The sequence below is a fragment of the Lycium barbarum genome, chromosome 11 (assembly GCF_019175385.1).
Source record: "Lycium barbarum isolate Lr01 chromosome 11, ASM1917538v2, whole genome shotgun sequence".
Taxonomy (NCBI): Eukaryota; Viridiplantae; Streptophyta; class Magnoliopsida; order Solanales; family Solanaceae; genus Lycium; species Lycium barbarum.
The window spans coordinates 76,865,271-76,889,404 of NC_083347.1; the positions used below are offsets into that span (position 1 = coordinate 76,865,271).

At 37.9% G+C, this 24,134-nt stretch overlaps 1 long non-coding RNA gene across 2 annotated transcripts; it reads left to right on the forward strand.

Moving 5' to 3' along the window:
* The first annotated feature begins 21,146 nt into the window (after positions 1-21,146).
* Positions 21,147-23,871, forward strand: LOC132618472 (uncharacterized). Of its 2 annotated transcripts, XR_009574137.1 has the most exons (3): positions 21,205-21,648; positions 22,371-23,506; positions 23,583-23,871. It is a non-coding gene; the product is annotated as an uncharacterized LOC132618472 (long non-coding RNA). The 2 variants fall into 2 exon arrangements; XR_009574136.1 differs by having other exon boundaries at positions 21,147-23,506.
* The last annotated feature ends 263 nt before the right edge of the window (positions 23,872-24,134 follow it).

The window sequence follows — 24,134 nt, forward strand, 5'->3', positions numbered from 1 at the left end:
CTATTTCATTCGGAGCCATAGCTTTTGGGTACTTATTCTTTTGTGTACATATTTATGGGCATAGCGGGGTCCTGTCCCGCTCATGTGATATGTTATACCCTTCTTAGAGGCTCGTAGACATGTGTATGTGGTTAGATGTGTTTGGCCTTGTCGGCCTATATTTAGTATATCATTTTGTTGGCCTCGTCGTCCCATGCATATTGATGTGGCATAGATGCCTATGATGATATAAGAAATGTTGTCGTCCAATGGGACTAGTATGATGGATGACTTGAATGCATGATTTGATTTATGGCTCACCTAGATGTTATGTGAAAGTATGTCAAGGGGGCGCCCGGGTGGGATTGCACCGGGTGCTCGTCGCGGCCCCTAGTCGGGTCGTGACACTTTTGGATTAAAAAATGCCGGAACAACTTATCAACGCCTAGTTAATGGGATGTTCGAAGAACAAATATGGAAAACAATAGAAGCTTATATTGACGACATGGTGGTCAAGTCCCTGGAAACAGAGGACCATTTAAAGCATTTGCAGGAAACCTTCGATGTACTCCGCAAGTATAACATGAAGCTTAACCCGAAAAATGTGCCTTTAGGGTCCGGTCCGGTAAATTTTTGGGTTTCATGGTGTCAAACCGGGGGATTGAAATCAACCGGACAAGATCAAGGCCATCGAGGATATCGAGGTAGTGAATAACGTCAAAGGAGTGCAGAGGCTCACCGGAAGGATAGCGGCGCTGAGTCATTTCATATCGAGCTCTTCGGACAAGAGTCACCGCTTTTTCTCCTTACTGAGGAAGAAGAACGACTTCGTTTGGACACTGGAGTGTCAAAGAGCTTTACAAGAATTAAAAATATACTTGTCCAGTCCACCGCTGCTGCACACGCCAAAAGCAGACGAGCAGCTTTTTCTCTACCTTGTTGTCTCCGAGGTAGCGGTAAGTGGTGTTTTGGTCCGAGAAGAATCAGGTACGCAATTCCCTATTTATTATGTAAGTAGAACTTTGGGGGATGCGGAGACCCGTTATCCCTACTTGGAAAAATTGGCATTGGCATTGGTAAGTTCTTCTAGAAAACTCAAGCCCTATTTTCAATGTCATTCGATATGTGTAGTGATGACTTACCCCTAAAAAGCATCATGCACAAACCGGAATTATCGGGTAGCCTAACTAAATGGGCTGTAGAAATTAGCGGATATGATATCGAATACAAACCTCGGACGGCCATCAAGTCTCAGATCTTGGCAGATTTTGTGGCGGATTTCACCCCGGCTATGGTCCCCGAGGTTGAGAAAGAACCTCTGCTAACCTCGGGGAAAGCCTCAGGTATTTGGTCGCTACACACGGATGGAGCCTCGAACCTTAAAGGTTCCGGGCTAGGAATCGTCCTTAGAACCCCGGCCGGGGATACCGTTCGACAATCCATTAGAACTGTTAAATTGACTAACAATGAAGCCGAGTATGAGGCTATGATTGCAGGTTTGGAGCTAACCCAGAGTATGGGGGCCGAAATAATCGAGGCAAAGTGCGATTCTCTTTTGGTCGTTAACCAGGTGAATGGCATCTTCGAGGTCAAGGACGAACGGATGCAAAGGTATCTGGAAAAAATCCAAGTGATACTACACCGGTTTAAAGAGTGGACCATGCAGCATGTACCGAGGGAGCAGAACAGCGAAGCCGATGCATTGGCCAATTTGGGATCCTCAGTCGAAGGGGAAGAGATCAACCCCGGGACAATGGTGCACTTGATAAATTCGGCGATAGAAAACGGACATGCTGAAATAAACACAATGGGTTTGACTTGGGATTGGCGCAACGAGTACATCGACTACTTGCGAGAGGGAAAGCTCCCGAGTGACCCAAAAGAATCACGGTCACTAAGGACAAAAGCTACGCGTTTCTGCTTAGTAGACGGCCAACTGTATCGATGGTCTTTCTTCGGACCCTGGCCAAGTGTTTGGGTCCCGAAGAAACGGAGTATGTGATGAGAGAGGTGCACGAGGGGACCTGCGGCAACCACTCCGGTGCTGAAGCCCTGGTCCGAAAGATTATCAGAGCCGGTTATTACTGGAATCGGATGAAGGAAGATTCGAAGAATTTTGTCCGGAAATGCGACTGGTGTCAAAGACATGCCAAGTGTTTGGGTCCCGAAGAAACGGAGTATGTGATGAGAGAGGTGCACGAGGGGACCTGCGACAACCACTCCGGTGCTGAAGCCCTGGTCCGAAAGATTATCAGAGCCGGTTATTACTGGAACCGGATGAAGGAAGATTCGAAGAATTTTGTCCGGAAATGCGACTGGTGTCAAAGACATGCCCCGATGATTCATCAGCCCGGGGAGTTGCTGCATTCAGTTGTGTCACCTTGGCCATTCATGAAGTGGGGAATGGACATTATTGGTCCATTGCCATGGGCACCAGGTAAAGCCCGATTTATTTTGTTTATGACTGACTATTTCTCCAAATAGGTTGAAGCACAGGCCTTCGAAAAAATTAGAGAAAAGGAGGTCATTGACTTCATATGGGACCACATCATCTGTCGTTTCGGCATCCCTGCCGAGATAACTTGTGATAACGGTACTCAGTTCGTGGGCGGCAAAGTCAACGATTTCCTCGAAGGGTTGAAGATCAAGAAAATTGTATCAACTCCATATCACCCGTGTGCGAACGGACAGGCGAAATCCACGGACAAAACAATAATTCAAAATCTGAGGAAAAGACTCGAAGCATCAAAGCATCACTGGAGGGAAGTATTACCGGAGGTATTGTGGGCTTACAGAACCACATCGAAATCAAGCACGGGAGAAACTCCTTTCTCGTGGGTCTACGGGGCCGAAGCCCTCATTCCCGTAGAAGTTGGTGAACCGAGTCTCCGGTTCAGCTATACCACCGAGGAGTCAAACGAGGAGGCCATGGCCGTAAAACTCGACCTCACGGATGAACTTCATGAAAACGCGTTGGTCCGTATTGCAGCCCAGAGACAGAGAATAGAAAGGTACTACAATCGAAAAGCCCATTTTCGGCATTTCCAAGTTGGGGACTTGGTGCTTCGAAAAGTTACCCTGAACACCAAGAATCCCAACGAAGGAAAATTGGGTCCGAACTGGGAAAAACCGTACAAGATAACCGAGGTAACGGGCAAAGGATCGTATCAGTTGGAATCCATGGACGGGCAACGGTTGCGCAATAACTGGAATGTGGCTCATTTGAAAAGATACTACTGCTAAGGTATGGACTCCTCGTGTTTTTCTATTAACCTTTCTTTTTTGCAGGAAGTCAAGTACCGGATAAAGTTAGAATCTAGATCTGAAAACACGTGTTGCACTCTTTTCCTTAGCACGGTTTTGTCCCAAAATGGGTTTTCCGACAAGGTTTTTAATGAGGCAACAAGTACAACGTGTTACTCGACGAAGACAAGGACAAACTCCCGGAAACTCAGGGTCACACCCTACGAATGGGGACTTAATAGCGCTTACCCGATCTTGCAGCTCGGATAAGCGCTAGGGGACTATTATACCCACATCGAAGTTTACCCCGGTTAGCGAAAATCGGAGGAGCTCAACAAACCAAAATCGGACCTTTTATATTAGGTTTTGATGTAAGGACCAAACGATCAGAATGAATCGTGTCCACTCAGTATTTGCTACGGCAAAACTAAGAACCGGACCTTCTGCATTAGGTTTCGATGTGAGGACCAAACGATCAGAATGAATCGTGTCCATTTAGTATTTGCTACGGCAAAAGCAGAAGGAAACAAAATTCTCATATCATGTACAAATACTTGCAATACAAAAATTATCGAAAGTTCGGATAACGATATCTCGGATGTCTTCTTGTTAAAACAACCTACCCCGATGATTATCGTCGTATTTCGGCATTACTTCATTCATATACTCTATTCCGGGCACTACGGTCGAAATTCGACAAAGACAACAAAGTCACAGTGAACCGAGCCAAAATCTCTAAACTCCCTCGAACGGGGACTGTTACATCAAATTTAGCTAAGGCTGGGATTCAGATGTCCTAAAAAATAACCGAAAAATACCGACCCTAAAAATGCCTATCGTGATTTGGAGACGTCTGAATTCACAAAGCATTAGATAAGTCCCAAGGGCAAAAAACTCCATCAAATTCCCGGACAAAATGTACCGGATGAAGAGAAAAGCCGATATTCAGGCACAATCCGAAATAATGACTCCTTAAAACGGACTGACAATTCTGGAAAAAGTCATAACAAACATTCAAACAAAGTAAAGAATCAAGAAAAATGCATGTTCTATTTATACAAAGGTTTTTACATCGGAAACTCCTACAAAGGCAAAAAAACAAAAGGCTAAACACAGGCCCTAGTCTATCCAGTATGGTTGGATCCGGAGTGCTCGGACACTGTCCGCTCGGAGTCGTCGGAGTCAGTCCCGAGAGCTCTCTTAGCTTCTTACTCGGCCCTTTTAGCTTCGAGTATCATGGCCGGAAGATCCATAAAGCCATGACCGGCTTGCTCAAGGGTGATCCTCCGAGACTTCCACTTTTCATACTCCACAACAATAGTGGGAGCCTCGGCAGCCTCCACACTCTGAAGGGCTTCTGCCAAATCGGCCTCGGCCTGGGCTAACTTTGCCACCAGTACGTCCCGATCTTCTTCGAGGACCTTTTGCATTTGACTGGCCGACTCGAGCTCGGCCTTGAGAAGGTCATTAGCATCAATCGTCTCATCGAGCTCGGTTTTTAGCTCATCACATATCCGGGCCCTGTTCTCTGCTTTCTCTTCAAACACCCTCATCCGCTTTTGTACCGGGCACTCTCAGATTCGAGCAGCTGATGCCTCTCAGCCATGCTCGTAGCATCGGACTTCACCGAATCCAGCTCCCCCCGGAGTTGAGAGATGGTGGTTTCGAGCTCACCAAGCCTTGAGGAAAAACGAGCGTTGTCTCGGTTAAGGCCGATTTTGTCCGCTTCGAGAAGCCGGTTATATTCGACCATCTCGGCCAGCTCACCCTTTAATCGACGGTTTTCGGCCTTTGTTGCATCGAGCTCGGGTTGGAGGTTTGAAAGAGTAACTGCTCGGTTCAACTCATCCTCCTTCACCCGAAGAAAGTGTAGAAATTTCTCCGTTTCTCGACCTTGGGCATCCAATTGGCCCTTGAGATCGTCCACCTCTTGCTGGGCACGGACGAAGGCTTCGTTAACAAGCACCACACTCTGCAAATGAAGCAAGTTAAAACTTGAATAAACGAGATTAAAATTCTCAATGAAATTATGCAAGGATGGCTGATAAACTTACTCGATTGCCCGCGTGCATACCCTCATTAATGAGACACTGCCAAGGGACTCCGTTCATCTTTCGTTTGTCCGAGTCCGAGACAAGGGACCTCAGGTAGCTCGCCACACCCACCAGGCGAGAAAGAAAGATGCAATCTCGGAAACGGTGATCACAGCCGACCTTGTCCTCCTCGGTTCCACACTAGGGGCCGAAAAGGTGCGCACCAAGCTATCCCTAGCACCGGACTCGGTGGTCCGACTAGCCGCCCTCGTGGCTCGAGGGATCGGGAGATGTCCGAAACCAGAAGCTTCGCCGGTAGCAGAAGGAGTGTCCGAGGACATGTCATCAAACTCATCCGACCTTGAAGCCGGAGTTGGAGAACTCGGAGGGACCTCAGCAGCTTCGGCAAAGGCAGGAATCTCCGAAGTTGCGGCAGTCTCATAGTCGGGCAGCGGACCAACATCCTTGGGGACTTCGGTCTCGGGGACCGGCTCAGTCCTTTGACCGGCCTCGGCAGCAGGTGCCTTCCCGGATCTTCTTGTCCTTTGTAGAGGGGTTTCTTCGGATGAAGCATCACTTGAATTATCAACGAATTCAATCGACCTTAGAGGAGTCGGGTAATGAATTTCTTCCCCACCTGTGTATAATGCCGGAGCTGAAGGTCCTTCCCCGGCTGAAGGAAGTGATGAAACGGTGATACCCTCCTCCAGAATGGAATCCATGGAAGGGGCCACACTGATCCTCCGAACGAGGAGCTCGGGCTCTGTTTCATCCCTTAAAGTCCTAACGACGCTCCTCGCCCTTTTCTTCGGTTTCTGCCCTTTATCGGAGGGCTTCTTTCTCTTGTTGGCGGCAGCAAGGATACGAGATGTACCCGCTGAGTCGAACTCGGGTGCCAACATAGCAGGTTCAGCTACTGATTCCAGTCTTGGGTCCACCGATCCCTTGGGCAAACCTGAAAGTCGAAGATGTTACACAAAAGAGAGGTCGAAAAAATATCATGAATACCAATAGAAGCAAAGTATTACCATGGTTTTGAGCGACCCATCGGCCACGAGAAAGGTGTCCCCATGTCCGAGCTTCGTGGGTATGTTGGCTGAGGAGAGCAGTAACCCATTCGCTGAGGTTCCGGACAGCCGGAGGTATCCAACACACGACTAGTATAAATAAGAGGACAAGTAGTGAGAATGTGGAAGAACTGGAGTTTGACAAATTCAAAAGCAATTATTAGAAAAAACTGAAGACTTGCGATTGTCATTCCACCGCTCCGGAAAAGGGCGTGTAACTGGCCGGAATAATGTCCTCGGTCCTCACCCGGACATAACGCTCCAACCAGCCCCGGTCTCTGTCTTCGTCCATTTTTGAGAAAATCGGATTCCGGCTACGCTTAGCGAGTTTTATTACACCACCCCGGAACAACCTCGGGGAGTATAGCCGTATGAAATGGGCCAACGTGAACTCCTTTTTCGTATTATTGGCCAGTAGCCGGAGGCAGGCCACGGTCCTCCAAACAATCGGACCAATCTGGGCCAAGGTAACGTTGTAAGTCCGGCACATATCTAAAATGACCGGATCGATCGGGGGGTCGAGCTTAAGGGTGAAAGAACAAGTATAAACGTACAAAAATCCCTCTCGATGGTCAGTGACTAATTCATCTGGTCCGGGGGCGAAAACTTGAACCGAACGGTTATCCCATCCGCAGTTGGCCCGGACCAAATCGAGTTTTTCCTCAGTAATGGACGAGGGATATCGCCTTACATCAAACCCTCTATCGGAAACCAGAGAAGGTTTATCGACCTCGAAATCTTTGTTGAAGTTAGGTTTGGACGATACAATATCCAAAGCAGTGGGTTCGAAGGTGACCTTCCCCTTGGGCTGAGAAGTTGGTTCGGTTCCTTGAGAAGAAACAGAGGGAACATCATGGGAGGTGGTTTCGGTGTTGGCAGACATTTGAAAATATGGAAAAGGAGATTGGGTGAATTCGAAAAAGAAGTTAAAAAATGGAGTAAGGGAACAATCAAAACGGAATTCAAAATGATAAAGAATGAGAAGAAGCAGCAGCAACACGCTAAAAAACGAGAACAACTAGTGAAGAAGTTGGCAGAATTGTTTTCTTTCACGTCGTATAAGTAATGAATCAACAAGAAGTGAAGAAATGAAGAACTGAAGCTGTAAGAAATGAAGTGGAGAACTGAAGATATAAGAAGTGAAGGACTGAAGATCAAGAGATAAAAGGGATCATAAAATAAAAAAAAATGAAGTGTTGGAAGACGTTATATAGACATGGGATCGAGGCGGTTACAGCTCCCAGCCAACCGGGGAGTGCCACGTGTCCCATAATTAATGAGAACTGACTTGAAACGACGTACGTTACGACGGTTGTCAGAGCTGACCATCCGGGATGAGGCACGTGGCTGATGACAGACGGGACATGACGCAACTGTTCCCGCCAAAATGAAAAGATAAGAACGAGCATGCGGAACCACCGGTTTTTTATTCATCCACTTCCCGTTACTCCGATAAAGCTACGGTCCAGGAAGTGTGGGGACTATCTGTATACGGTAAAAAACAGATATATGTTAAACCGGTAAGACCGGAGACCGAGGGAAGAAAGGGACAAGCACGTGCACGAAGACCTTCTTTCTGGACCGGAGGAGTGCTTGAACCGAAGAAAGGGAAGAACATCATTTGGTTCGGTTTCTCCATAGCCGAGTTGATCGTGGCTGTTGGTCCGTTTGATCGTGGCCATTGGCCCGGGTGATCCGTTACATAATTGCCACGCGCCAATACCGTTCTGCAACATTGTACTGCCAATCGTACGGGTGTCAGACCGTACGACCAACCTTATCCATTTTAGGGTTTTTCTTTATTCTTTAGGGCCTTATGTTGTATGAAGCTCATGAGGCAAAACTATAAATAGGGGTCATTATCCTACTTTTAGAAGTTGGCTGATTGAGTTCTAGAACATTTGTAATAGCAATAATATATAAATCTCTCCCTCTCAACATCTGATTTTGGTCCGGATTATCGTGTTCATCTTTTAGATCTGTTCAATCAAACAATACTCATATATTATTAGATACATATATCTATAGTAAATCACTGATTATTATTAGCTTCTTCATAGCATATCATTATATATCTTTTTTCTACCAAATAGATTAAAACTTAACCACATATCCTATACCTTACTCATAAATTTAATTGATTATCCAAATTTGGGTAAACAGCAACAACACTCAATGGGCTGTATTTGGCTCGATAAAATTTGACGTACAATATATAAAGCTGAGGATGTCGATAAATTCTTGGTTCAGGCCAAGTTGAACCGGAAGAGCCATGTGTTTAAAAGACAAACTATTTACAAACTGTTCAGTACTCCGATTGAAAAGCCCAGATGATGCAAAACATAATCTATCAGGCGATTCATTAGATTCGTTGATACTCAAATCTCATTAACATAGAAATCCTTCAATCCGAAGCAAATTTCTATTTAAGATTCCACCATAAGCATGAACCAACTTATCAATCTGACCGAAATATTCCAACGAATTAGGATTCAATTGATCGTGTTGTACGTTTTTCTGCTATTGGCAAGTGAATTTGGAACTGACAAAGCTTTCAGTTTAATTTAATTACCTCCAACAGTAAAAAATAATTTTAAGAAATAAAAGATATTATTATTTATATTTTCCTGTTTTGCCCTCCTGAATTTGCTTATAAAAGAGTAATACTATTGTTTTGCAAGGAAATAAGGAGGTTAGGGTGGAAATCATTAAAAAGAATAGGATAGGATGCAAATTACAAAAGAAGGCATACGATAGGGGTGCAAAATGTCACGGACTTCTTAAATTGATCATACTTGTGTCGACATGTGACATGTTTGGACCTGTACAGTGTATTTGCTCGATTTTAACGCAATCCGCTCACTTTTCATATTTTCTAATAATAAAAAGTTACAACATATTTTCTAATAATAAAAAGTCATAAAATCAAAGTTATAAGCATCACAATTTCCATTTCACATAATGTCACCACCTTGATATCGAAATGCATCTTTTGATAATAGGGAAGACTAATATTTTAAAGTTTAATTCTAGGATATATAGGACTCAACACTTGTGCTTTACCTATCTATCTCTCTTTTTGACTCTCGTTACGTTGGTGATGATGTTTTAATTTTGTGAAGTCAAATTCTTCAGTCCTTTGTGACATTATTCTAAGAAATAGAACTCCACATGCCATGTCCGATCATGGATTTGACTTATATACCGTTGATTGTGTAAAAAATAATTTTAGTGCACTATAAGTAATTGTTCATAATAAGTTAGACTATAATAACTCGAGAATAATTAATACAGATCTTCTATATTAATTAAAAGCATGACCTCCCTAACGTGAAAGTTAAATTATGTAAATATCCTTTTAATAATATATAATGAAGTGATTAAAATATTAAATATTTAACTGAATAAAAGCAAAACAACGGAACTAATTTTAAGAGTAGTGTTTCTTCATTTTCCAACTGATGCCTCTTCTAAAAGTTCAAAACGTTGCCTTTTGAAAAGACCCAATTCATCGATATAAAGTGTGTTCATCTTGCAGCCAATAAGTATGAAAATACAGCCATTCTTCCGAATTAAAGTTCTATAGAGATTTCGTTATTAACATTGAACTATTATCATGCATTTTTCTTTCTTGATCTTCACTTCATCTATCTTAATTATATGCAAACATGATTTTTTTTCCAGACAAAGTAAAATTTTTGAAAAAGCAAAAACACTTTTTCTTGCGGATTTAATATTTCTCTCTTTCTGTATGTTTGATAGTTCTTAGTATTCAATATTAGTTCTTGACTATATTTTTTAAGATTAGAGTATTCTCAATTTTAGGTGTCCAATGTTGCTAATTTATTGGGTGACTTACCTACGGGGAAATATATTTTGCTAAAGATTATAAATAATAGCATTACATATGTTTAACTATTAAATAATGTTATTATACATAGCTATTGAATGTGATTTATATGGTTGGTATTATGAAGTATGAACTAACAAATTAATGTTGATTACAAGATAATAATTTATTTCTAATCCGCCAATTGTACTATATGTTAATAAAATTAAACAAAAGAAAGAGTGAAATTAAAAGTTCCTATTTTTCATATCAAATTACATAGAATAAGTGGTTGGTTAGAAAAGAACGGAGTATTTTATAAGCATTATTGAGTCATATTTATTTGTATAAGACATACATATTTAAATTCAATTTGAAAAAACACATATTTAAAACCTTGATAATTATGTCTCTTAAAAGTGGTAATTTTTTACCGTTAGTTATTTATGAGAAAAGTATCAAAATAGTCTTGATAACTGACAAATCAAGTCAAAGATGAACATTAACAACTGGATTGAAATAAAATTTGTCCATAAGGATATCAATGTCGATAACAAGAGTTATGATCGAAACGGACGAAAGGAACATATATACTAAGAATATCGTCTATAAGAAAGTATTAGATTACTACTGAAAGAATAGAAGCGATGGATTATCAAAAATAACGTTAGCTACAGAGCAATTAAGTGACGGATTAGGGACGAAGTTCATAGCTAATTTCAATGTTTTTTGTAGTGGATAAAATAGAATCTAATTTGAGTAGACGATACTAAATCAATCAAATATCGATTAGATCTAGAAATGAATCAACATCATCTTCTTCATTTTATGATTTTAGGTTTGATTATTCGCTTTTGTGAAGGAAAATAAGTACATACCACCTTTTTGAATTTCTATATGAGTCAAGTTTTGAAATTGATAAGATTAGGAATTCATAAAGAAATTAATTCTATATACCACGTCCAAATTATTGCCATTATTATTATTATTGTTATCGCTTCATTACATGTTTGTATCTGATCATAGAATAAATATAAGTAAAAAAAATATATATATATATGTTTTTTAATTAGACTTTGATTGTTCATCTTCATATATTCACACGTTATTCTACCATCATGATGTCGACAAAGAAGTCACCATGCGACTATCTACATTGATCATTCATGAAACTTATATCTTATTTTTTCATGTATAATTTTTTTATGCATATCTTATAAAAGCAGGAACGCTAAACTATAAAACTAAATTACTTAAATACCTTTCTTATTAATCTAAATATCTTTAATCGTTATAAAATAAATAAAAATATCAAAAAAATTTAAAGGGGTATAATCAGATTAGCTATTAATATTACTAACAATTTTCTACTTTTTATTTGGCTTTTAACCATTGCAATTATTGGTTGGAATCCTTTAAGTGAAAAAACGACCTTTAACCAAAATAAACGATCCAATGTATGCGACAAATATTGGACGAACTTTTTATTTTTGGCGCGATATAGGTCTTATCCTTGCCTTTTAGATTTATCCTTATTACTCATGAATATACGGATTAAATGTCAATTAGAAGAGGAAAAAGTTCAAGTAAAGAAAAGATGACGACTTTGCAAACAGAAACTCTCCAAACAAATTGCATTATTTGCCAGGTTCTAGGTAATTCTTTTATTCTTAAAGAAAATATATATGCATTTTAGATAAACATGACAAATCATGACAAATACATACACACAAATTTAGATAAACTTAATAAAGTTATTTGTTTGTCATAATATTATACTTTTGCTAGGGTCAAAGTAGGCTCACGATTATTGATCTTATTCTCTTATCAGTTCCTTTTCAACAAACAAATTTAACATTCCTCTTACGCTACAGTTTCTTAAAAACAAAGCAGAAATTTTAGGACGTGAAGCATTTCTATCATAGCATATGTTTCTTATAAACACATTTAAATTGTGCTACTGAAATATCTCAAACCAAGAAAGAACAAACAAACAAAATTGAATATTTGATATATTAGAATAATTGTTATCGTTCACACATTACTTTGTTACATTGAGTTTTATTGTCAACATAATATTAATATAGTATATACAAGTGCAACATACATATATAGTGGTAAACCAAGCAATATTAATTTTAACCAAGTGAGAAAAGGTAATATCAATTCCATTGATTGTTTATGTGATCGAAGTAGAAAACAATGCTACTAAATATTGTTTCTTTCTTCCTAGATTTGAACTTTGACAGTTCATCTTTGTAGGTTTAGATGATATTTAATCATTTTGAAATCGACAAACAAATTATCATAAGAATCGACATTGACCATTCACAAAAACTTGTACTTTATTATTTCATATATAATTATTTATCAATGCTTTATACTAATAAAATTAATATTAATTTCTTATATCTTGTACTACAAGACTCGACGTACATGTGCAACACATGTGCAGAGGAACTAGTAATATGCTAAAATGTTGGACTAAAATGCATTGATTGCGTAAGAATTCTTTGACATAATCAGCGTATGAAAAATAAATTCTTCCTGTATATATTCTCAGAAATATCTAGACCCTTAAGTGGTTTCTTAATTGACTGACACTAGTAGAAAAATGTAAGCCACATTTACTCTTATTTGACCTCAAAAATTTGTAGGACCACATTGACAATAAAAGAAAGTGCAATGCCCTTTATGCCAGCAATAAAAGAAAAGGTGGTCCTGTTTTCTCTCTCTTTCGTTCTTTCGGTCAGTGCTACTTCTTTCCTTGTTTGAGCTCCCAAACCTAGTTCTGTTATGCCAAATTAGGGAGTTAATTTCTAAGATGATCACTTAAGTTTTGAGAATTGTCTACAGATATTTTTTTGTTTTGTTTTAAGACTACAAAGTCACTCAACTATCAATATTTTCTTCAAAATATACCAAATACCTCAAAAGTCTTCTTCTCTCCTAATTGGCATGTCATATCATTGAAGCTCATCTTTTTAATAATAAACCTATTTAACTCATTAAATCCATTAAACCAAACTTATATCTTATATCCGATAAAATATAATCCAATTAAAAAGCAGGAAAGGAACGAACTAACATGATTACTAAATAAATTTAAAAGATGAATTTAGATAAAGTTTTAAAAAAAAAATTGAATTTGAGTTACTAACTTTAGTTTAATATATTGAATACCTTACGAATATACTTATAAGTTTAATATATCTGAGATCATTAAAATAAGCTAGTACTCAGGAAACACGATTTTTTTTGCTTTCTGGAATTTTTATGTTGGGAAAAAACAAGCAATAACCAAATTGCACGACAAGGTAATAACGGAAGAAATACCTAAGTCAAAACTTCTCACACTATTTGAATAAAAAAAAGACAATAAACACTAGAACACATGTAAATTCGAGTAGCAACTATACCAGCAATAAAATAGCAAAGTAAGTAAAAATAAATCGAATACAAGAGACACCAAATTTACGTGGTAAAACCCCTTCAAGGTGAAGAGGAAACATCTACAGGACCTCCGGCCCACAAAAGCTCCACTATAATCAATAAGAGTACAATAATATTCTCCAAATAGCTACAACATCAACGCCAAATACGGAGCAACAATACATAAAAGATAGCACCAAAACTAGTGAAGAAATGAGAGAAATTACCCCGAAAACCGAGCTACTGTTCGTGCTCTAACACTAAAGCTACAGGCCACAAAATCCAATCTCCACTGTTGAAATCCAACAAACAGATGTGGAGAACCCCCAATCCAAATTTCATCATGATCCAATGGTTAACGAATCAGAAAACACAATATGAAGGGGACTGCTGTAGCAGATTTTAACTGTGCGAAAATCAGCTTTCTCTCTCACATTTTTCTCTCTATGTGGCTGCTATGAATTCACTCTTGTGTTCTAAAAATTAGACCTAAGTTGGTCATATATATATTGGGCTTTAGAGAAAAGTGGGCTAGGTCCAAAAAGGTATTTTATTAATCCACATAGGAAGGGAAAAAGCCCAAAAACCCAACAATTCTCCCCCTCCCGACTATGTGGAGGAGACCGCATTCCCGGTGATCATGCAACAGTCTTCAAACTTCCTTTTTGGCAAAGATTTAGTCAACATATCCGAACCATTATCATCGGTGTGAATCTTCTCAAGTTTAAGCAACTTAGAATCCAACACATATCTAATCTAATGATATCTCACATCAATATGTTTCGACCTACCATGAAACGTAGAGTTCTTTCCAAGATGAATAGCACTTTGTCGCAATAAAGCACATACCTCTCTTGAGCAAAGACAAGTCCATCCATAAATCTCTTCATCCAGAGCAACTTTTTACAAGCTTCAACGGTAGCAATAAGCTCAGCTTCTGTAATAGATAGAGCAACACCTTTTTGCAACCAAGATTGCCAAGACGCAGCTCCCCCTGCATAAGTAATCAAGTAGCCTGAAGTCTGAATCAGTGTAACCACAAAGAATAGGATTTCCTGTCCCAAAACACAAACTCAGACTAGAAGCGCCACAAAGATATTTCATAATCCACTTCACGGCATTCCAATGCTCTCTTCCTGGATTAGAAAGAAAACGACTAACAATATCAACAGCATGAGCAATATCTGGTCTTGTACAAATCATCGCATACACCAGACTGGCAATGGCTGAAGCATAAGGAACTTTCTTCATACCTTCCTTCTCATCATCACTAGAAGGACACTGCTTCATGCTCAATTTGAAGTGCATAGCTAAAGGTGTACGGACAACCTTAGCTTTATCCATGTTAAACCTGCAAAGTACTTTCTAAATGTATTTCTCTTATGATAACCACAACTTCTTGGCCTTTCTGTCACGAATAATCGCCTTGCTGGTCCTATGTCTTTCATAGCAAAAGACTTATTCAACTCTTGCTTCAACTTATGAATTCTGCAAGCATTATGCCCAACAACAAACATGTCATCAACATAAAGCATTGTAATGATAAAGTCACCATCAGAGAATTTTTGCACAAAAACACAATGATCTGAAGAAGTCTTCTTGAAGCCCTGTTGACTCATAAAAGAATCAAACTTCCTATACCACTTCCTGGGAACTTGTTTCAAACCATACAAGATCTTATTCAATTTGCAAACATAATTCTCTTTACCCTTGACTTCAAAACCTTCTGGCTGCTCTATATAAATTTCTTCATCTAAGTCACCATATAGAAAAGCAGTTTTAACATCCATTTGCTCAACCTCTAAATCTAGACTTGTAGCCAAGGCCAGAACAACCTGAATGGATGACATCTTCACAACTAGAGAAAAGATTTCATCAAAATCAACTCCTTTCTTCTGATTAAATCCCTTGACAACCAATCTAGCCTTGTATCATGGAACTGGATTACCATCTTCATGTTACACCCTGAAAACTCACCTATTTTTCAAAGCTTCTCTGTCTTTGGGAAGCTTAGCCAGATTAAATGTATGGTTATCATGCAAGGATTTAATCTCATCTTTCATAGCATCAAACCGCCTTTTTTTTTCTTCACTATCCATAGCCTCATCAAAACTTTCAGGTTCTCCCCCATCAGTCAAGAGTACAAACTCATTGGGAGAATAACGAGATGAAGGTACTTTCTTTCTAGTAGATCTACTGAGAGAATTCTCTGGACCATCAATAGCAGCTGGTGGCTGGCAAACCACATCATCTTCCACTGAAGCATCAACAACATCATGCTGGTCATTCTGAACATGATCATTATCTTCAAGTTGATCTTCATTATTTTGAAGATTTTCTTCAGGTGCAATAGTCACAGGAACTGGATCAACATCAACTAAGCTCTCACTTCTCTGAGAATCAACCTTCCCAGCTTTGTCAAAATCTTCAATTGTCTAGTCTTCAAAGAACACAACATCACGACTTCTAACAAGTTTCTTCTTAACTGGATCATAGAAATGATAGCCAAATTCGTCATGACCATAAGCAATAAAGATACATTGCCTAGTTTTAACTTTTAGCTTTGACCTCTCATCCTTAGGAACATGCACAAAAGCCTTACACCTGAAGACTCTCAGATGAGCATAAGAGACATCCTTACCAAACCAAACTCTATCAGGGACATCACCATCCAAAGCAACAGTAGGAGATAAATTGATAACAGAAGTAGCAGTATTAAGTGCTTCTGCCTAAAATGAATCCGGTATCTTAGCATCTGAAAGCAAACATCTAATCTTCTCAACTAGAGTTCTGTTCATCCTCTCTGATAAACCATTTAATTGAGGAGTCTTTGGAGGAGTTTTCTAATGCCGAATACCTTGCTGTTTGTAATAATTATCAAAAGGACCAATGTATTCACCACCGTTGTCTGAGCGGATGCATTTTAGTTTCTTCCCTGTCTATCTCTCAACCAAGGCCTGAAAAGTCTTGAACACATCAAGTACTTGATCCTTGGACTTCAAAGAGTTTTCAAGAATGATCACCAATAAAAGTCACAAAGTAAAGTGCACCACCACGAGAGCTTACTTTAAAAGGACCACACAAATCAGAATGTACCGACTCCAGTAAATCAAGCTTTCTTGAAGGCAAATGACTCTGAAAAGAAACTTTTTTCTGTTTCCCGGCTAAGCAATGAACACATCTCTTTAACTTTGTTTGTTTCACTCCAGAAAGCAAATTCTTCTTAGCCAAATTATCAATCTCCTTATCGCTCATATGACTCAACCTTCTATGCCACAACTCTGATGAAGTATATTCTCCACCAAATTTACTGAGTCACTACAAATGGAGCCCAAAAATAAGTACAAGTCAGATATCTTATTACCTCGAGCCACAATCACTGAACCTCTAAGAAGCTTCCATTGGCCACCACCAACGGTTTGATCATAACCCTCATCATCAAGCTTTCCTACAGAAATTAAATTCAAATGAACATCTCTTTATTCAAAACACCACTCTTAGCATATTCCATAGTTACACCATCAGTGAGATCACAATTAGTCAAAGAAACTCGAAGAGTTTCCTAAGAGTCTGGCAGAGTATTAAGAAGCCAAAGTCCCTGTATTTCTTCATCAAACTTAACACCCATTCCAGACAACTAATCAAGGATACCCTGAAAATTATTTATATGATCAGAAATAGGACTGCCATCTTTGTATCTAATATTCATTTATTGTTTCAGTAGGAACAACTTATTCTTGCCAGTCTTCGAAGCATTAAGTGTCTCGAGCTTTTTCCACAAACTTTTAGCATTTGTCTCCTTCACAATATGATTTCGAACATTATCTTCAACCCATTGCCTAATATAGCCAAAAACTTGTAAGTGCTCAAATTCCCAATCCTCATCATTCATAGACTCGGGTTTCTTAGAGGCAAACACAGGTAAATGCGTTTTCTTAACAAATAGAAGATCTTTCATCTTGCTTTTCCCGATACGATAATTACTACCATTCAAACAAACGATCTTAATCATATTTTCCTCTATCATTCAAATGGACAATCAACACAACCATATATAACGACAAGCTCTGATACAACTTTGTTGGGAAGAAACAAGTAATAACCAAGGTAACAACGGGAGAAATACCCAAGTCAAAACTTCCCACACTATTTGAACCAAGAGAAGACAATAAACATTAGCACAAATAAAAATCCAGGCAGCAACTATACCAGCAATAAAATAGCAAAACAAGCAAAAATAAATCAAATACAAGAGACCAAATTTACGTAGTAAAACCCCTTTAAGGTGAAGAGGAAACATCTACGGGACCTCCGGCCCACAAAAGCTCCACTATAATCAACAAGAGTTAAAATAATGTTCTCCAAATAGCTACAACATCAATTCCAAACACGAAGCAACAATACATAAAAGATAGCACCAAAACTAGTGAAGAAAGGAGAGAAATCACCCATAAAAATGAGCTACTATTCGTGCTCGAAAAACACTGGAGCTACAGGCCACAAAATCCAGTCTCCACCGTTCAAATCCAAGAAACAGATGTTGAGAATCCCTAGATAGAATTTCAGCATGATCCAATGGTTAACGAATCGGGAAATGCAATATGAAGCAGACTGCTGTAGCAAATTTTCACTATGCGAAAATTAGCTTTCTCTCTCACATTTTTCCCTCTATGTGGCTGCTATGAATTCACTTTTTTATTCTAAAAATAAGACCTAAGTTGATCATATATATATAGTGGGCTTTAGGGAAAACTGGGCTAGGTCCAAAAAGGTATTTTATTAATCCACATAGGAAGGAAAAAGGCCCAAAAACCCAACATTATATGCTTCTGACGCACTTGCTACTCAAATTTTCATTTTTATATTAATTTAATAAATTAAACTAATGCCCTAAAGTAACTGATCAAATTTTAATCTTTTATATTTTAATTTTAATTTTAAAACTTTACCTAAATTCATCTTTTAATTCAAATTTATTTAGATTACATGCTAGTTTGTTTCTTTGCCACTTTTTAATTGGATCATGTTCAATCGTGTATAAGATATGAGTTTGGTTAAATAGATTTAATGAGTTAAATAGATTTATTATTGAAAAATAGGCTTTAATGATATGACAAGCCAACTAGGAGAGAAGGAGGCTTTTGAGATGTATAGTATATTTTGAGGAAAATAGTAATATTTGAGTAACTTTATAGTCCTAAAATAAACGAAAGTGATATTTTTAGGCAATTCTCCAAACTTGTGTGACCATCTAGGAAATTAACTCTGAAATTAGGCTATTACATAGGAGGAAATAAAGAGAGTAAGGCCCCATTTGTTTGTGTTTGGATTAAGATATCTGAATTTAGATGTACATCTGAATGATTAAGATGTTCTCTATATCTGAAAACTGAATGAGTAAGATTGTTTGTTTTTCGACATCTGAGTGTGCATAATTTATTTGTTTTTAAACATAATAAATATATAGTTCAAATAAAAAATTAACTATTAGAATAATATATAAATATAATAAAATAAAATCATTATTTCATTAAAAAAATGAAACATTTATGTTCACTTGTGATGGTGGAGAAAATTTGTGGTGGTGGTGGTGGTGATGGTTGGTGATAGTGGCTAGTAATAGTGGTGGTGATAGTTGTGATGGTGGAGGTGGTTGGTGTTGTAGTGACTAGCGCGATGGTGGTGGTTGGTAGTGGTGGCGTTGGTGGTTGTGAAGGTGGAGTTGGTAGATGTTAGTAGTTGGTGGTGATGGTTGTGGTTAATGATGGTGTTGGTGATAATTGGCGGGGGTGCTAGTTGTGATGGTGGAGGCAGAAGTGGTGGCGGTAACATGCACAGTGAAGTTAAGCTTATAACTCGAGGTAAGTTAAGTTTTACTTACTTACAAAAGGAATTACTGAAACCTATGTTCGATAAAATTCCTTAGTTGTGATTTAATTTATCTCTCAATCTACCCAATTCTCCCACTCACTACAATCGTACGTAAAAAATATGAATTATACGTGCATTGTTAGATTTGTTCTGTGACAATGTGATTAATTAACTCAATTTCAGAACATTACATGCTTACACGGATCATGAATCATTTCATGTATGTGCATTGCATTACATATTTATGCTCAGTTTAAATTCAACTAGTAGTTTGATCACATGCTGACTCAGACAAGGAAAGTAACCAACTTCCCCTTGTGTGATAGCCACGAGGGCCAAGGTTAGCTACCCTATGCTTGTAAGTGCCAATTTTTCTTATTTTTTAGAGGAATAGGCCAACAACACCCGTGCGTGTTGTTGGATCTCGCGTACACATATCCACAACATGAAATATCTTTTTTTGTGGGAATAAGCTAACCACCCCTCCCCCAGTGTATGTTTTCAAATCTCACATATTTAAGAATATCATAAAAATAATTTTCACAAAAATTCATATGCTTTCAGAAATCATTCAGCAATATTCATGCTCATGTCAGATTTCAGTTTGTAGTACAGCTCATGGTCTAGTTATAGTCATTAGCAACCAATCTCCAGGTTATCAGTTTACGGTTTCTATTACCTTTTATGTTAGTTCCATCCTTATATAATCTTATTTGTTTCCTTGTTATTTTTGTTTTTACCCTAGAAAGCCTCGCTCCCTTTTATTGAGGATGTGACCTATTAGACTTACTATCTATCTTGTCGGTGATATAATTCATAGATAAATTGGAGAAAAGTAAAATCTATATTATAGATGATGAATTTTATGATTGGAAATGTAATTAACCATTATTCTAATCCATTGAAATATTAAAAACTAACGAATAAGCTTGACACTCAGTACAATCCTAAATAAAACAAAAGTATTGATCGTACATGCATTGTGAGCTTTTCCCCTTGACTTTTGTGATGAATTACTTTAATCAGTTTTTAAAACATTACATGTTTACACGAACCAGTACATGTTTTGTGCATTGTGTGGTAATATTTTTATCCAATTTTGATTCAGCTATTGGTGTGATCACATTGGTGTGATCACATCCAGACTCATACGAGAGAAGTGATCATCTCCCCTTTCGTGAGAGCCACAACAGCCAGAGTTAGCTATCACACACTCGTAGTTGCCAAACAGCTTTTTATCTTTGTAAAGAAATAATGCGATGCCCTCTGTGCATGTTTTCAGATCTCACGTAAGCAGGACCACAACATGTTTTTTTTTTCTTTGTAAGGGAATAGGCAAGGACCTCCGCGCTCCCATGTGTCTTGTGAGATCTCACGTTAGGCGTAATTCGACAGTTCTAGTATTCTTAAGAATGCCCCAAGAATAGTATATTCAAAGAAATTTTAGAGGCCTATGGCTTATTTTAGTGGGTAATTATATATTTTGCTGTACCAGTTTCTAAATTTCAATTTAGATTGGTTTGTTTCAGTCTTATTGGTTATGATCACCTTTACAGTTAAATCAGACAATTCTGATGATTTTATCCCTCATATTAGGTAGTTTAGAGTTCACTCCACAGACAGTTAGTGTCGAGTGCCGATCACGCACACCCCAATTATGGGGAGTGATAACATACGTGAGTCATACGATTACGATACACAAAAGCGGATTCATGACTTGAATTTTATATGTTTTAGTTCCAAATTCTACCATAACTCAAATAATTTACTGCCACTACTAAAAAAACTGCATTTCTCCACCAAAACATTTTGACCTCACTTTTTGGTCAAAAAAAAAAAAAACGATCGTACGTGGTCAAAATTAATTTTTGTTCAACTAATAAATGGAAAAAAATCATTTTATACAAAATTAAATTATATAAATAAAAACTAAATCAAATCTAACTTAATTATTTCGACTGCATGCGATTGAAAATAATAAAATAGAAAAAACCTATCAGATCTTGAAAACCCCATTTGCATCCTGTGTCCAAACTTTCCCCTCTCTAAATAAACTATCTTCCCCAAAATTCCCACCACCCCACCACGACATCTCCGGCCACCAACTACCAACGATGTTCCCCGAGTAGGTGACGCCGCCCAGTTAAACCATCGGAGCAGCCACCTCCGCCGCTGCTGCCGACAGAACAGTGAGGTTAGTCTTATTTTTTCTTTTTCTTTTTTTAATTTTCAATCTCATTTTATCATTATTAGTTGCATTACTTTGTATAGGTGTAGTTTAATTAGTAGATTTGTTAACTTTATCGATTGTTCAATGTTTGTTTTAGGGTTTACAATGTTAACTTTATTTTAGGGTTTTGATCACCAAAAAAAAAAACAGCTCTGTTTTGTATTCTCCAGTAAATCCGTCTGTAACAAAATTGAATTATTGAATTTCATAGGATAGTTATGGTAGATCAAAGTGTTATTAGCATGGACTTTAAAATGCATACAACTAATGCCTTAGTCATAAATTAGTATGAAGACAAAAATATATTACGTACTACTTTCACTAGCAAGTAACAGATGAAGTATCTCAAGACTGTATGCTATGATAAAGTTCCAATCTTTAAACTTCTTCTATTTGTTTTTTTTTTTTTATAAATTTTATGATGAGAAATACTACAAGTATACTCACACATAAGTGCTAGTTACATTCATTGGTAGCACTTAGTCGGATTCCTTATTTCGGAGGCAACTTGTAAAATGTAGGTTCAATTGCGTCAACTTTTTAAGAATAGAATGAAGTATATAATTAAGGTAATCAGTTTCTCTGTATAATCATTTAAATGCTGATTGTCTTGGGACTTGGGACTAAGAAAGAATTTTCCTCCTGGGCATCAATTTAGAACAGATGTATGTTTTGGTTATTTTAAGGTGCTATAGGGATTCCTGGGCATCAATGATAATGGGGTTGAAGGGTGCTATAGGGATTCCAATCTGAGCTTGCCGCTAGTCGTGAGGTATTGATGACTTGTTGTTGATATATTGTGCCTTGTTGTTGATGTTGTACTTGTTGTGTTTTACTGGAGTTGTTGTTGATATGTGGAGTTGTCTATAAGGGATTCAAATCAACCTATTTGCATATGATTCAAATCAAGTCAGTCAATTGACATCTTTTACTCTCTGTTTTTGTACACTCTTTCTTTTCACTAATATATTGTGAGTAGGAGTTCTTATACTCACGGTAATGTTAGTCGGATTGAAATTCACGTTGGAGAATTTGAATAATTCTTAGCTTATGAATGAGAAAAATTGAGCAATATGACTGGCATTGGGTGTTAGAATGTTGGTCTGTTATTAGTTTATAAACTGTTGATTTTGGAGTTCTAAATTGATGACTTGTAACTAAGATTCCTATGCCCTGGAATTACTTCTATTTTCATGGATTTTGGGGACTGGACTGGAATTACAGTTAGCAAAATGTATCTTATAATTATGTGCTTCTTTGGAAACCAGAAGCAGTTATAAGTTTTGTGCATTCTTGGCTAGTGTATAAGTTAACAGCACGTAAAGATTCAAAATATGTTTGGATTATGAATGCGAGAAATTAAGCAATATGACCATACTGTGAAGAGTAATGCATTTGAACTAAAAGTATGGCTCATGACTGAGTGAAATTAAGAAACAAGACCAAACTAGTGTCTTTTTTCATTCCAGACCGATAACTTCTTTAGTTTGTGGCTGTGTGGAATCTTTGTTACTGTTTGTCAACACTAAATCAACCTTTAGCTTGCTGCATTCATTTTCTGCCATGTTCTTGGAGTGGCACTACCCAGAAACATTGACCAGTACACTTCAGTTTCAAAAACATTGTCCAGTACACTTTTATCATCTATAAGTGTCACTTCATTATAGTCGTTTTTAGTTGTTAATCTTGGTTTGTTTGTGGGAGCTTAAAAGAGATCATGTAGTACCTCAAGATGAGATCTTCAAGATTACTCACACAAGAAAGACGAAGAAGGCCGTTGGTACAGAGCAATGGATTGAGCCAAGGGCCAAGAGAACCTTATGTAAGTCACTAATTAACAATAATAACTACTTTTTTAAACTAAATTTAGCTACTAACATTGTATCCTTCAACTTCAGAATGAATTTCCACAACACTTTGGGGAGTTTCGTGCCACTCGGCCAAGCGGTACGCCGATGACCCCGAATTTCAACAACACTTTGAATGCGAATTTGATTATAGAATATAGTTTATGGTTGTTTAAGTTTATGATGTTTAAGTGTTTGAATGTAGTTTTAATTTGAATAATAAGTACTTTGAGGTTAAATTTGATTGTAAAATGTTGTAGTTTATGATTGTAGAATGTTGTAGTTTATGATTGTAGAATTGGTTGATGAATTGGATGTGTTGGATGGTTGAGATTGGATGTGCTGGATGATTGATGAATTGCATTGTTGATTCGGTTGATGAATGAGATTGGCAGGTGGGCTGCTATAAAAGCAGCCAATGCTGTAATTTGTTTTCTAGATTTTCGACCTCATGAGGTTGAAACCAAGCCGAGATATTGATAATTTTCAACCTCATGAGGTTGAAATTGGAGTCCGGAACCAAAATGCCCCCCAAAAAAATATTTTGAACCAAAATACCCCAACAACAAAAAAAAGTTACAAAAGTACCCATAGCGCAGTAAA